At 47.8% G+C, this 15483-nt stretch overlaps 1 non-coding gene and 1 pseudogene across 1 annotated transcript; one reads left to right on the forward strand and one right to left on the reverse strand.

Moving 5' to 3' along the window:
• Positions 1 to 9337: 9337 nt before the first annotated feature.
• On the reverse strand, positions 9338 to 9534 carry LOC136461963 (U2 spliceosomal RNA). The gene has a single exon (XR_010760497.1). It is a non-coding gene; the product is annotated as a U2 spliceosomal RNA (small nuclear RNA).
• A 1266-nt stretch (positions 9535 to 10800) lies between these two features.
• LOC136459285 (protein Rf1, mitochondrial-like) lies at positions 10801 to 13172 on the forward strand (annotated as a pseudogene).
• Positions 13173 to 15483: the final 2311 nt, after the last annotated feature.

The raw sequence follows: 15483 nt of genomic DNA on the forward strand, positions 1-15483 counted from the left end.
AAACTTGTTGAGGGCCCTTCACCTTCTCAACAAGTGACTTAGCTACCCAAATCTTCTTAGGCCTACTTTTGTTGGGAGGTCCTAAGAACATGACTTTCATCTTTCCACTAGAATCTTTTCTAAGCATGTAGTGAGCATTGAAAGCAAAGGGTCTAGCATGCTTGGGCAAGGGTTATGGTGGTGGAGTTTGACACTCATGAGCAAAGTGACCTTCTTGTCCACACTCAAAACATCTCTTTGGCTTTAGCTTTGGCTTTGATTGTTGGTGTTGAGCTTGCGCCTTCTTCTTCTCTACACTTGCCATATATCTAATGCCACTTCTATCCATCTTCATGACGGTATTCATGAGTAGCTCACTTTGGAGATGCTTGCCTCTAGCAAACTTGCTCAATCCCACCTTGAGATGCTCTTTCTCCATCTTGAGCTTCTTGTTCTCTTCCTTGAGAATATCATTGTTCTTCTCTTGCTTGAGTTTCTTGTTTTCTTCTTTGAGCTTCTCATTCTCAAGGATCAACTCTTTGTCATGATCAAGAGTTTCTAGCACAATGGTGTTGTGACTTTTCATCTCTTCAAGATCTTTCATGAGCTTCTCATGGTCACTCTTGAGCTTGACATACTCATCATAGTCATTGCACTCAACCACTTGCTTACCTTTGCTACTAGATCCATGCTCAATGCTCTCATCAATTAAATCATCACATGAGGTAGCTATATCAATCTTAACAATATGGTTAGTAGCAACATGTGGCTCATTTGGTAAGAATTCTTGTGCAATAACAAGGGTATCATAATTGATCTTTAGAGTTGTATATTCATCTTTTAGCTTATTGTGACTAATGATAAGCTCATTGTGCACCCACTCAAGTTTATCATGTTTATCTTTAAGCTCTTTCTTAGAAGATTTGAGCTCCTTGAGTTTGGATGATATAGAGTCATTTGTTTCTTTGAGCTCATCATTAGCCTTTTCTAATGTATCACACTTAGCTAAGAGTGAATCATTTTTAGCATCAAGTTTTTCATTTGTAGCTCTACTCTTTCTAATGATCTTAGTGTATTTTCTTAATATTTTGACAAGATCATCATATGTGGGTGAATCATCATCGCTATCACTATCATCATCACTAGCTTGCTCATAATCACTACTATCATCACTCTTAGTTACCTTGCGTTCACCCTTGGCCATAAGGCATAGGTGTGTAGAGGATGATGGCGATGGTGGCGATGAGGATTCAAGATCAATAGCAATGGCGGCCACCTTCTCATTGTCACTCTCATCATCGGATGATCCACTTGATGAATCAATGTCCGTGAGCCAATCACCGACAATGTAGGCCTTGCCACTCTTCTTCTTCTTGTAGAAGTCCCTCTTTTTGCCATCTCTCTTCTTGTATGGCTTGTTCTTTTTCTTTTCATCTTCATCGCTTGAATCATCTTTCTTGCCCTTGTTCTTGAACTTGTCTTTCTTGGGCTTTGTGCATTGATGAGCTAGGTGGCCAAGTTCACCACAATTGTAGCAATCCATCTCGGAGATTGGCTTTCTTCTTGAGCTAGTGAAGAACTTCTTCTTCTTGCCGTCAAACTTGATGCCACTCTTGTTTAGCTTCTTTAGCATCTTTGCGGTCTTCTTCACCATGAGAGCAAGACTTTCTTCATCATCTTCATCACTTGAGCTCTCATACTCAAGTCTTGCCTTGCCCTTATCTTGGCTAGCTTTGAATGCTAAGTCCTTCTCTTTCTTCTTTGTAGAGAATGAGCCATCTTGAGGTGTGATGTGCATGTACATCTCATGAGCATTTATCTTTCCCAAGATTTATGTCGGTGTAGCGGCGGAAAGATCACCTTGATGTAGCACGATCACAATATGCCCATATTTGTTAATGGGGAGGACACTCAAGATTTTTCTCACAACGTCGGATGGTGACATTTGAGTAAGTCCAAGCCCATTGACTTCCTCTACAAGAATATTTAAACGAGAATACATCTCATTAGCACTTTCTTTGGGAAACATCTCAAAAGAATTTAGCTTTTTAATTACAAGATGATAGCGTTCCTCACGCTCACTCTTGGTTCCCTCATGGAGCGCACAAACGTCCGACCATAGTGCATGGGCATCTTTGTGGTTCCTTACATGATTGAACACATCTTTGCAAAGGCCTCTAAAGATGGTGTTGCGAGCCTTTGCATTCCATTTTTCATAATTTACTTCATCGCCTTGAAGTTGCACGGCATTCTTAGGTGTTGGGAACCCTTGAGAGACGGCTCTAAGAATTCCAACGTCTAGAGCTTCTAAGTACGCCTCCATGCGAATTTTCCAATATGGAAAATCATCCCCCTTGAAGATAGGAGGAGGTCCATCCCCGTGAGACATCTTGCTCTAAGCAGTTAGGCTTAAAAACGTGAGCACGAGGCTCTGATACCAATTGAAAGGATCAAGATGCCCAAGAGGGGGGGGGGTGAATTGGGCCAATTCTAAATTTTCTTGCAATAATCAAATCCTACGGATAGCCCAATTAACCCCTTGTGCCTAGAAAAGTGTTTCTATCAAATCAACGCACAAAAGACTTACACCCTATGTTCCAAACTTACTCTAGCATAGCAATTCTATGAATGTAAAACAAGTATTGAATTGCTCAAAGTAAATACTCAAAGTAAGTGCTCAAAGTAAATAGAGAGAGAAAGGAACGCGGCGATGTTTTGCCGAGGTATCGGAGAGTCGCCACTCCCCACTAGTCCTCGTTGGAGCACCCGCGCAAGGGTGTAGCTCCCCCTTGATCCGTGCAAGGATCAAGTGCTCTCTACGGGTTGATTCTTCGACACTCCGTCGTGGCGAATCACCCAAAGCCGCTCACAACTTGAGTTGGGTCACCCACAAGCTCCGCCGGGTGATCACCAAGCTCCTAACCACCACCAAGCCATCTAGGTGATGGCGATCACCAAGAGTAACAAGCACGAACTCTCACTTGACCACGCGAAGCCTAATGAGAAGATGGATGCACACTTGTCTACTCTTGATTCACTAATGAGATTTCACTCTTGGATTCTCAAATCACAAATACCTCACTAGGACCTTGCTCTTCTTGGCACTCACAAACATGTTTCTCAGCTGTTGGAATGAGCAAAAGTGACTCCACTCACGAGTGGAGCATCTATTTATAAGGCAGCCTAAAAAACGAACCGTTATGAGCTTCTGCGGGGTGACCGGACGCTTCGATCGTTTTGACCAGACGCTTCGGTCAGTTCAACCCACGCAACAGTTTTCACATGATGACCGGACGCTGTCAGGGTCCTATCAGTACCGACCGGACGCGTCCGGTCGCTCTTGGATGCTTACTGTAAATGACCGGACGCTGGATACTCAGGGTCTGGTCACCACTGATCGGACGCATCCGGTCGCACTTTCTCAAGTCTGGACCCTTACTAGAGTCGACCAGACGCTGGCCCTCAGCATCTGGTCACATGACCTTCCAGCGTCCGGTCACACCAGACTTGATCTTCATGGTCAAATGAACTGATCGGACCCTGCGGCCAGCGTCCGGTCACACCGGAGCCAGCGTCCGGTCAGTATTTGACCCTCCATTCACTTCCAACTCTCGATCATATGTGAATGAAGTTTGCTCCAAAGGATCTTAGGCATTCATAGGAGCTACCTAGAGCTAGTTTTAACAAGTGTGCACCACACCTAACTCACTAGACTCAACTAGGTCAAGCTACCCGTTCATACCCCCCTTCATAGTACGACCAAAGGAAAAACAAAGTCCTAAACTACTCTAAGTGTCTCTCCAACTTCAATTGACACTTAGAACTAGTTATCCTTAACCTTGTCGTCCATCCTTTGAAAACCGAAATGATTTCCATCGTAGGGGCATGACAACCTTAATTGCCCAATCGATCTCCATTACCATGACCTAACTTAATCGCCTCTGCAAAACACACGTTAGTCACAGTAATTTTGTATTAACATTAATCACCAAAATCCACTTAGGGGCCTAGATGCTTTCAGAGGGCGCAGAAAGCCGCCGCTGCCTCGGTCGTCCATGCGAACCCCTCCTTCTTTAGGAGAGCCGTGAGGGGTGCGGCAATGGTGCCGTAATTGTGGATGAACTTGCGGTAGTAGCCCGCCAAGCCGAGAAAGCCGCGCACGGACCGTGCAGATCGGGGCTGGGGCCAGTCGTGGATGGCTTGGACCTTGGCGGGGTCCATGGCGACGCCAGCCACGGAAATGATGTGGCCGAGGTAGGCGACGGAGTGGACGCCGAACGAGCACTTGGACCACTTCACAAAGAGGCGGTGCTAGCGCAGGATGGTGAGGACGACGCAGAGGTGTCGCAGGTGGTCCGCCAAAGTAGTGTTGTAGATCAGAATGTCGTCAAAGAAGACAAGCACAAACCGGTGGAGGTAGGCGCGCAACACGTCGTTCATCAAGGCCTGGAATGTCGCTGGGGTGTTGCACAGCCCGAACGGCATCACCAGGAACTCGTAGAGACCTTCATGGGTGCGGAACGCCGTCTTGTGGATGTCCTCCTGCCGCATCCGCACCTGATGGTACCCTGACCTCAGGTCTAGCTTGGTGAAGAAGCGCGCTCCATGAAGCTCGTCTAGGAGCTCGTCTACTATGGGGATGGGGAATGCGTCCTTGATGGTGAGGGCGTTGAGGGCACGGTAGTCGACGCAAAAGCGCCACGAGCCGTCGGCCTTCTTAACGAGGAGGACCGGCGTGGAGAATGCCGAGTCACTGCGGCGGACGATGCCCTGCTCGATCATGGCGGCGCATTGCCGCTCCAGTTCGTCCTTGTGGGCCGCTAGGTACCGGTACGGGCGGACAACGATGGGGGCCGCGTCCGGCTTGAGGACGATGGCATGGTCGCGTGCGCGCTGCAGGGGTAGCCCCCTGGGCTCGATGAAGACGTCCCCGAAGGCGGCCAGGAGCTCGTCGAGTATCGACTCACTAGCCGCTGTTGTGGCGCGGAGGCGCGGTGTGGTGGTCGACGGCACACCCGACCAGCAGAAGGCGCGCCCGTGGTACTGGAAGGACATGGAGCGCACCACAACGCCATCCATTGGGTGCCCAGCACAATATCATACCCTGCAAATGGCATGACAAAGAGATCGATGGTGAAGGAGGTGTTGTCGATGGAGACCGGGGCGTGGCGGATCATGCCAGGGCAGGCGACCTTCTCGCCATTAGCCACAGTCACCGTCAGGCGTGGACGGGGCTGTACAGGCAGCCCAGTGCGTCGTGCTGCCTCCTCGGCGATGAAGTTGTGGGTGGAGCCGCAGTCGAGGAGGGCGGTGAAGGTCACAGTGCCCAATGACACCTGGACCTGCATCGTGTCGGAGACTGGAACGCCCGCGACGGCGTGGAGGGAGAAGACCGGGGACTCCATGTCCGGCGTGGCCTCGTCCGCGGTCGCGTTGTCGTCGTCGTCGTCTTCCATAGCGCGGTCCAAGAGGAAAAGGCGTTTACACACCATGTTGTGGCCGCGGCTGTACCTCTCGTCACAGTTGAAGCACAGGCCGAGGCGGCGGCGCTCGTCCTGCTCTGCCTGTTGAGCCGCTTCATCGGTCGGCCCTCTACGGTGACGTTGGGCGTAGCCGGCTTGGAGCTCTACGGGTAGGTCAGCGCGGGACACGGCTGCGGCGCCGGCAGGAGGCCACGCGGTGCTGCCTTGGGCGGAGCCGCTGCTATCGCGGTGTACTGCTCTCGCAGTTCCATCTGGCGGGCCAGGCTCATGGTGGTCGCGAGGGACTACGGGTTCTAGACCTACACGTCGAGGCTGAGAGGAGGAAGAAGGCCGCCCGTGAACAGCTGCACCCGCTGCGCCTCGTCGAGGGGCCCGGCGCGGGGAAAGAGCGCCTGGAAGCGGTCCTGGTACTCCGCGACGGTGGAGGTACGGCGGCAATCGGCGAGCTCGAAGAGGGGGGCGGTGCGGAGGGGCGGCCCGTAGCGCAGATTGATCAACTCCTTGAAGCGGCGCCACAACGGGGTACCCTCGTCCGTCTGGACTTGGATGTACCACAGCTGGGCGCCCTCCTCGAGGTTGTAGGACGCCATCCACACCTTCTCCTCCTCCATGATCCGTTGCTGGTGGAAGTACGACTCGCACCGGTTGACGAAGATGAGCGGGTCCGACTTGCTGTCGTACCGCGGGAAGTCCAACTTCTGGAACTTCGGTGGCCGATCCTGGTGGTGCTCGCCGGAGAACGGCTTGCTGCCCGACGAGGATGATCGTTCGGCGATGAGGGTGGCGATGGCCTTGGTGTTGGCATCCAACACCTTGGCGTTGGTCTCAGCGGTGGCGTGCAGGGCCGCGACGGCCTTGGCGAGGGCTTCGACGGTGGTCTTGAGGTCGCCGTTGTCGCCCATGGGTGCGGCACAGGAGGCTGCGGAGGAGGAGGCCGGGGAGGCTGGTGTGGTGGCTGGTGGCAGTGTTGGCGCGGCGGCTGATGGTGGAGGAGAGGGCGCGGCGGTTGGTGGGGAGGTGGGGCGGGACGACGAGGATCGCCGGGATCATGATACCAGATTGTCAAGGGCCTCAAACCCTCGGATAGCTGGTCCTCGGCTACGCAACTCGTAGCCTCGGTCCGTCGTCTTCTCCAGCGAGGTTTCCCCTGCCGCAGGCTTAGTTGAGAGGTGGAGATAGGAGATTAGATGGTAATATCTTTCTTATTCCTTTAATTGTCTCTAGTACAAATCTATATAGCCTGAGGCTTAACTAACTAGAGCCAACCGGCTCCTAGAATTAAGGACTAAGAATAGCAACTAATCCTATCTTTCCTCCTAACCACCTGTGGCTAGCTCGGCCTGGCCCAGTCCCGCGCGATCAACGCGCACGGCAGCACGCCGCACGTCCCTGGTGCGCCGTCGCCTGCTGTACGACTGTCCCCACTTGACATAGAATATGTTTTAAATACTAAATTTATTTGAAGATACAAATATTATTAATACTATTTTTATATACCTTAATTAAATTTAAAAGTTTGACTTCAGAGAGTGAGATGTATAGTTATTTCATGACGGAGTGAGTAGATTGGAAACGATTGCTTCCACTGACACCTGATAGGAGACCGAGGCAGTGTTACAGTTGGTTTAATATGAATGGCACCAATTTCAGATGGCAAGAAGGATTATGGCTTTATCGAATACTATAAGCAGGCGTGAGTAGAGTATGCTAAGCAGAAGATGTCTAGTCCAGAATTCAAAAAATATATAAATGCTCCTACTGTCAGTTAGGCAGATCCTAAGAATGATGGTGAATCTGCCTCTACTGCGCAGGTTTTTTAGCATCATATGACAGAATGGTACCTTTTATGTTTCTTCTTTCATGATATTGTATATCAGTATATGGATGTGCATTTTCGTTCGTGTTAAATCTCTATATGTCTAAAACCTGCCCAGTCATGAGCAGCTGAAAAGCTGTCTGAGTGCCAAATTACAGAAGTTGTTCTTTCTCTTGCAAAAATGTGGTCATGAAGATGGATGAGGTTTTGTTTACTTTAAGGAACAGTCCATGTCTAAGATCTTGATGACGAGTTTCCTTTGTTCTCTGGCATCTTTCTATAGCCAATCACTTTATCCAGGAGGTCCTACTTTTTTTCTCCAACAGGTCAGCTTCTGGGTTGTTCACATGCAAAACCTCCTGCTGATAATACTGTAAAATTACCTTCTGCTAAAGGCCTACTTATAATCTACATGTAAATGACTGGCAAACCCTTACAGTCACTTGAAAATGAACTGACAGGCGCCTAATCCACTTGGAAGTAGATTAACAGTAACACAGATACTTATGGTGTGCGTCCTGGTCATGCTTGACAGTAGATGACATCTTATGTTTGTAATAACTGTCCCAAATGTGTTTTTTCTTTTTTTTTCTTTTTTTTTGGCATACAAGCAGTAGAGTTGACACAACGCAATTATCCAAAAAGGAGCCCTGAAGGGCTTTAATACAATGCAGAACACCTACACCCCCACACTGAAAACACACACACTAAAAAAACAGCTCGCAGTGGCCCAATAAGGAGGATGATATTGTTCTTACTGTTGTATATCTTCGGCACTCTTGCACCCCTTTTTCTGTGACAGGACACTGCTGCACTTGTGCAGGCAATGCAATGTTGTTTGCTGCTGCTGCTGCTCCACCAAGTTGGTTCTACCCGATGGGCATCTAGTATATGTGTAAGTATTCTGATCTATTTTAAGTATTCTTGTAGAAAACTCATAACGGATGCATTCCATCGATGAACTAATCAGAGTCCAGCACCTACTACGTCTGGATTCCATTGTTGTCTTGTAAACCTGTTGACGGGAGTCCGTTGATGAAGCAAATGGTGGCCTCTTGTTCATATACATTAACTAATCAGGTTCTAATCTTGAATCCAACAGAACAGAGATTTGATTTATGCGTAGATTAGGATTCGGAACGTTGTTTCCGTAGAGGAAGCCGCATCCCCGAAGTGCACCATTCCTTCGATCAATAGAATAGGTTATTTTCTAGTTGCCGTTGAACAAGTATGGTCGTGTCCTTTATTGGGATGTACTATTTAAACTAAAATTGGGATTATCCACAAAAAATTACGGTAGAGCGTGGGATCGTGAGATCGAAGGAGGTATACTATTAGACAAGGTTCATTCCAGCTTTGCTGCTCTTTTTCTTTTGATTCTTTATGTTTTTGTTTACTTGAGCTAATTCTTTACTTGCTTTCGAGCTAACTTGGCTTGGTGCCCGGAATGGAATCACAGCAAGAGACTAAGGAGAAGGGTGTTTGACTAGTGACTCTATACAGATTGACGTCCGATAAGCCCAGAGAGCCTCGACAAGGCGATCTGGCCAGTCTCCAACGACTCAAAAGCGTTTGTAGCTATGGTATGGATCTGGTCTGAAGACCAATGGGTCAGGTAAAAAAAAAGATATCCTCTTCTTTGGCTACACACAGAGAAGAAATGGCTTCATTAGCGGTGTGCCCATAACATCCTCTATTCAGTAGTAGTAGTACCCGAGAAATGTAAAAGTGTGGCACACCTGTGAAAAGTTTTCTGCGTGTTAAAATCATAAAATGCATGTGATTTATTTATTATTTTACGTTTCTTAAATCTGAGAAATCAGACACAGTCCTGTGTATTTTCAATGAAAATATTATCTCTGCTGAAGGAAGTTGTTTTATGAAATTTTCTATTGTCCAATAGTGTGGTTACATCACATCATTATCCTTCATCACATTTTTTTTTGTTTCTTCTTCTTTGATCTTAAGAGCCAACACACTTAGTTAACAAATGTTCGGCTTCCAAATGCTAAAACATGGGCCGAAGCCAAAGCCCAATAAATATTTATTTCAGAATTGGTTGGGGTGCGCCACGCTCGGGCTATAGTGCAACGCCCGAGCGACACGCGAGGGCCCCAGTGGCAAGCCACTGCGATGGACCCTCTCCCACAAAAAATAAATTTAATATCGAAATGGGCACATGGCCCACATATCAGATATTAAACTGATAAGAACAGATACTACACTTGATCTTAGCCAAAAGGCCGAGAAAGGTATGAGTTGCCAAGGTACCCTGGGTCTCCTTTTATAGCCTTCCTGCGTCTCCGCTTGCTCAAAGCTGCCGAGCTAGGACTAAAACTAAAGCGCCGCACCGCACAGGCGCAGCGCGCTTGTTGTTGCTCTGTTTGGTCACTTGGGCCTTTTGGGCTCGCAATTTGGCAATCCCACACATTGCTCGTGGGCTTTCCTGCTCGCCTCCTCCCAACTAACTGACCGTGCGCGCAACGGAGAGGGGAGATGACCGTGGTGACAATAGCAATGACAGCCGAAGGGTCTAACAATGTCGGTGCTTAGAAGTTAAATAGAACCTTAGATTTTCTGTGTGTGCATCACCATGCTAGGTCTATAACAAGATGTTTTAATAATACCGACATGATCACCCTCCTCTAATTTAACATGCAAAATGAAGTTTTTTTCTTTGAAAGCTGAAGATTTGTAAACTCAAAGTGAATGCCAAGCACGCAATCGATGATTAACGGCAGTGTTGAATTTGTGATTGACAAGCAGCAACAAGTGAAGTTGAGATGGCAAAAGTGATCAAATGAACAAGGCTGAACTCTAAATTCTGAACTGTAAATATCCAACTAAATACTGAACTTGAAGTCTAAACAGTAAATATCCAACTGAATACTGAACTTGAAGTCTGAACTGGTGGGAGCATTGTGCGCATCTTCCAAGCCACGTCTCCTGTCCATGCCTGATCATTTGCTACAAAAAGAACACACTTGGATGAAAATATTTTCCTAACAAATATTTTTCTCTCTGCAGAGGATGAACAGGGACAGGCGGACAGCAACATAGAACACACTCCAATAGAAGGCTTATAAGCCCACAGAGACATACAAAGTCTCAGTGGCTTAACACGCGGGAGGCTATTTGTTACTGATTTCATCCAGAGCAGCCAAGAAATATTAGTAGAGAAAACAACATAATTGTTTACCGGAACAGGTCAAGGCGAGATCCGCAACTGCTGGTGATATATAGGGGGGGGGGACAAAGAAGACCGCAACTGCAGCAGGTGCTGATCCGAATAGGCCGGAGGCGAGATCCCAGCAGCAGTGCAGAACCTACGCCCACCGCTGCCCACCAGCTCATACTCTCACACAGCCAAGGACCAGGACACGGCACACGCCGCTCCGACCAGCTCACGTGAGTGCTCTGCTCGCTTCACTGATCCGGAGGCGGACGCAGCGCCAGCGCCGCTCGCCCGCCCCGTGCCTCTCCTCGCCGGGCTATTAGCTCCATCAGCCGCGCTCCGTCGGCATGCGCCGCCGCGTGGGCGCCGCGCGCAACCGATGCTTGGAGCTGGAGCGCGTCATCGCCGGCCGCGCCCGCTTGGGAAGCCTCCTCCTCGACGACGCGCTCAAGATGTTCGATGAATTGCTTCCCTACGCCAGGGCCGCCTCGCTTACAGCCTTCAACCAGTTCCTCACCGCTGTGTCCCGTGCCTCGGGCCGGCGCTCCTCCACCTTAGAGTTAGGGCTCGTCGTCTCCCTCTTCAACCGGATGGTACGTGACTGATCCATCGAGGTGGCTCCTGACCTTTACACCTACAGCATTGTCGCATGGGCCGCCTGGAGAATGGCTTCGCCACCTTTGGCCACATCCTGAAGACGGGCTGGAGGGGGAATGGCATAGTCATCAATCAACTGCTCAAGGGCCTCTGTGACGACAAGAGGGTGGGTGAGGCCATGGACCTATTGCTCCGAAGAATGCCAGAGTTTGGGCTCACATCGGATGTAGTTTCATACAACACACTCCTTAAGGGTTTCTGCAATGAAAAGAGAACTGATGAGGCACTTGAGCTGCTCCACATGATGCCTGATGGTCAAGGTAGTAGCTGCTCACCAAATGTGGTGTCACACAACACCGTCATCAACGGTTTCTTTAGTGATGGTCAGGTGGATAAAGCTTACAGCCTGTTTTTTGAAATGCAGGTGTTTCACCGGATGTTGTGACATACAACACAGTAATTGATGGCATGTGCAAAGCTAAAGCAGTTGACAGGGCTGAGGGTCTCTTCCAACAGATGATTGATAAAGGTGTTAAGCCAGACAATGTGACATACACTTGTCTGATCCATGGATACCTCTCTACAAGACAGTGGGAAGAGGCGGTTCCAAGGTTCAAAGAAATGTTTGCACCTAGTCTTGAGCCAGATGTTTTTACTTATGGTTTGCTTCTGGACTATCTATGCAAGAATGGAAATTGCAGCGAAGCTTGAAAGCTTTTTGATTCTATGATTAGGAAGGGCATAAAACCTGATATAACTATCTATGGCATTATGCTTCATGGATATGGTACCAAAGGAGCTCTTTCTGAAATGCATGGTCTCCTGAATTTGATGGCAGCTAATGGTATTTCACCTAATCATCACATCTTCAACACTGTGTTCTGTGCATATGCTAAAGAGGGAATGATAGATGAGGTGATGCATATATTTATCAAAATGAGGCACCAAGGATTGAGTCCTAATGTCATCAGTTATGGAGCATTAATAGATGCACTTTGCAAGTTAGGAAGAGTGGATGATGCTGTGCTCCAATTCAATCAGATGATAAATGAAGGGGTGACTCCTGGCAATGTTGTTTTTAGCTCCCTTGTTTATGGACTCTACTCTGTTGACAAATGGGAGAAGGTTGAGGAATTGCTTTTTGAAATGTTGAATCAAGGGATTCGTCCTAACATCGTGTTCTTCAAACACAATATTGTGTAACTTATGCAGAGAAGGGCGGGTCATGGAAGCCCGGAGGCTCTTTGACTCGATGGTATGTGTGAGTCTAAGGCCTGATGTTATCTCATACAATACATTAATAGATGGCCACTGCTTAGTTGGTAGAATGGATGAAGCAGTGAAGATACTTGACGGCATGGTCTCAGTTGGCTTGAAACCTAACATCGTTTCCTATAATACATTGCTTCATGGCTACTGTAAAGCTGGCAGGATAGACAATACATACTGTCTTTTCCAAGAAATGTTGAGGAAAGGAGTTACGCCTGGAGTTGTGATTTACAGTACTATACTACATGGTTTGTTTCGGACGGGGAGATTTTCTGAAGCAAAGGAACTGTACCTCAATATGATTAAAAGTGGATAACAGTGCTCCATTTGCACATACAACATAATTCTAAATGGGCTTTGCAAAAATAATTGTGTTGATGAAGCATTCAAAATGTTTCAGAGCCTGTGTTCTAAGGATCTTCAACTTGACATTATTACTTTCAACATCATGATTGATGCTTTGTTCAAAGTTGGTAGAAAGGAAGATGCCATGGATTTGTTTGCTGCTGTCCCTGCTAATGGTCTGGTTCCAAGTGTTGTGATCTACTGCTTAATAGCAGAAACTCTCATAGAAGAAGGGTCCCTAGAGGAGTTTGATGGTCTGTTTTCAGCAATGGAAAATAGTGGTACTGCTCCAAACTCACGAATGCTAAATGCTTTAGTTAGGTGGTTGTTGCATAGAGGTGACACACGCAGGGCTGGGGCTTACCTCTCCAAACTTGATGAGAAGAACTTCTCACTTGAGGCTTCCACTACTTCCATGCTTATATCACTTTTCTCGAGGAATGAATATCAGCATGATGCAAAGTCCCTGCCTGAAAAGTATCGTTTCCTCAATGAAGCCAACAAATGAGTGTTGAAAAAAAATGAGTTCAGTTTTCAACAGTTCTTATCATCTTTATGTGACATGTAAATTTGGAGTGACTATTCTGTCTCGTGCTCTAACTTTCTTGGCCATGCTCTGTGGTATTCTTCTAGAGAAATGTTCTCTTGTTATTGCACTTCACAATCAAGTTTGTCAACAGGTAAAATAATTGTGTGCAGTCCTAGTTAGCTTGACAACAGGAATCAGCTGCATTTATTGCATAATTTGTGAAGAAAACCCTGCCCTCCCGGATTCCTATAATTTGAACTGGTGTATCCCCCCTCAAGTTAGCAGTGTAAGATATTTGCTATGTTTTTACCTCACACAAGCTATGTTAAGAGCAAGTCCTATACATATTTCTACAAGGCACTCCTCAATTTCTTTTTCATCTCATAGTATCAGCCTTTCGTATGCTGTTTTGATCATGAGTGCAACTGTGCATATAGCGCATCTCTGCAGTTCTTCGGAAATGCTGTTAGAACTTTCCCCCTTCCTTTTGCAGTCACAACACCTCTAATATTCTTCCATTGGATTGAAATGCTTAGCTGGGTTAGTTGCGGTAGATGTCTCTGTACTTATTAAGTGTCCACTGCATTAGAGTAATTAGCAAGAGAATGCCCTGCATGATGACTAAGTGGTTGCGTTGTAATTCAGTTGTACTCGATGGTTGCACTTGAAGCATTTCCAATTAGATACTAATTGGACCATGTTATTATTGTTCTTGTAGCTGGGAAGACAGTAATATATAAATCAGCCATGGAAAAATTGTTTGCAGACTATGCATTGTACTTGTGCATGAAGGCATGATCTTTAGGTTTTTTAGAAAAAAGCATAGGATGTTCTAAAAGAACGGAGTAGTGGGCATTTTCCACAGAGGAGATGCCATGTTATCATTGAGAGTGTCATGTCTTGCTTTGTGACCTAGTACTCCTGGGCAGCTATTGGGGATACACTGATACTGATCACGCAGCAGCACTGCAGCAGTCAGCAGGGAGGTCGTCCAGATCAGGGGCTACCTGTTTCTCATCTGTCATCTCTGAATTTTGTTCTCCATTTCATGTATCCTGTCCTGTTATTTCCTACACATTATTTTGTACTGTATTCAGCCGTGGCACAATTTGTGACATTATGTTTTGATGGTTCATGCTTTTGTTACCAGAATGTGCACACGATCGATCTAGAGATCATCTATTGGTCGGTCTATTTTGTCACATTCACCATAGAATCCACACAATACCACTGCTTAAGCAATGATTTCAGTTACCTGCAAGTTACGGCATTTGAGTGCAGAACAAGATGAAAAATGTGAGGGTCCATGATACTAATACTATCTGCTGCATCTATATATGATTGCTTGGCCAATTATCTTGACATAATGAACTGGTTTATCTCTGGGTTGGCATCGTGGACCAGCACGACGAGACGTGCCGATGCCGACGCACGGGCGCAGGCCTCGCCGGCTGCTGGCCGCGCGAGCGTGGGGCGCATTACTCGCGGCCTTGGCCGCTGGTGCGAACATTCCTGGGCACCTGACCTGAACACTTCGTAGCAGGAATATTTGACTGCAATCATAATAATCATAAACGAAGACAGCACATCACTTGGTTACGTGTAGCAGTCTGATCCTTGACCCGCGTGGTCCACTGTCAGGCGCGTTCTGAGCTGTGTAGCAGTTGGCCGTGGCCAGCCGCCGCCGCCCGAAACGCTTGCCAACGAGCAGGCTACAGCTTGTCAGCTTGCAGATTGGTATGCTACCGTGGGTATACCTTCACTGTGAAGCTATTCAGTTACTACTAGTAGGCCTGTCGTCTAGCTCGAGGAGGAAGCCGCGTTACCGTGAAACGGATAAGCCTGCCATGGCACGAGAGCACGGATCGAGGGGTCGGGGCCCGGGGCTCGACTGGACGATGGCTGTGTGTGACTTGTGAACACGCGTGGCCTGCCGTGCGTGCACGTGCACCCAGCCCGGTGCCGATAGCTCCCAGATGAGTCCATGCCCGGTTCCTTCGTTTTCCTTAAGGGCACGTTCGTTTGTCATGGATTGAGTGCCAGGAACGATTTCAGGTGGAATTTGTTCAATAATTTGTATACTTTTGACAGACTGGAATAGTTCCCGGACCAAATCCGGAATAACCGAACGCAGCCTAAACCTGTCGCCGCGCACGACACGGTTCCAACTCTTCTTTCCCTGGAACGCACCGCACACGATCGGTCGGCGATCGCGTCGCCTGGGCCCCCGTGCCCGCGCATCGTATAAAGCCCGGGCCCTCCGCCCCCAGACCTTGCCGCCTCTCCCGTG

This window comes from Miscanthus floridulus, chromosome 6 (assembly GCF_019320115.1).
Source record: "Miscanthus floridulus cultivar M001 chromosome 6, ASM1932011v1, whole genome shotgun sequence".
Taxonomy (NCBI): domain Eukaryota; kingdom Viridiplantae; phylum Streptophyta; class Magnoliopsida; order Poales; family Poaceae; genus Miscanthus; species Miscanthus floridulus.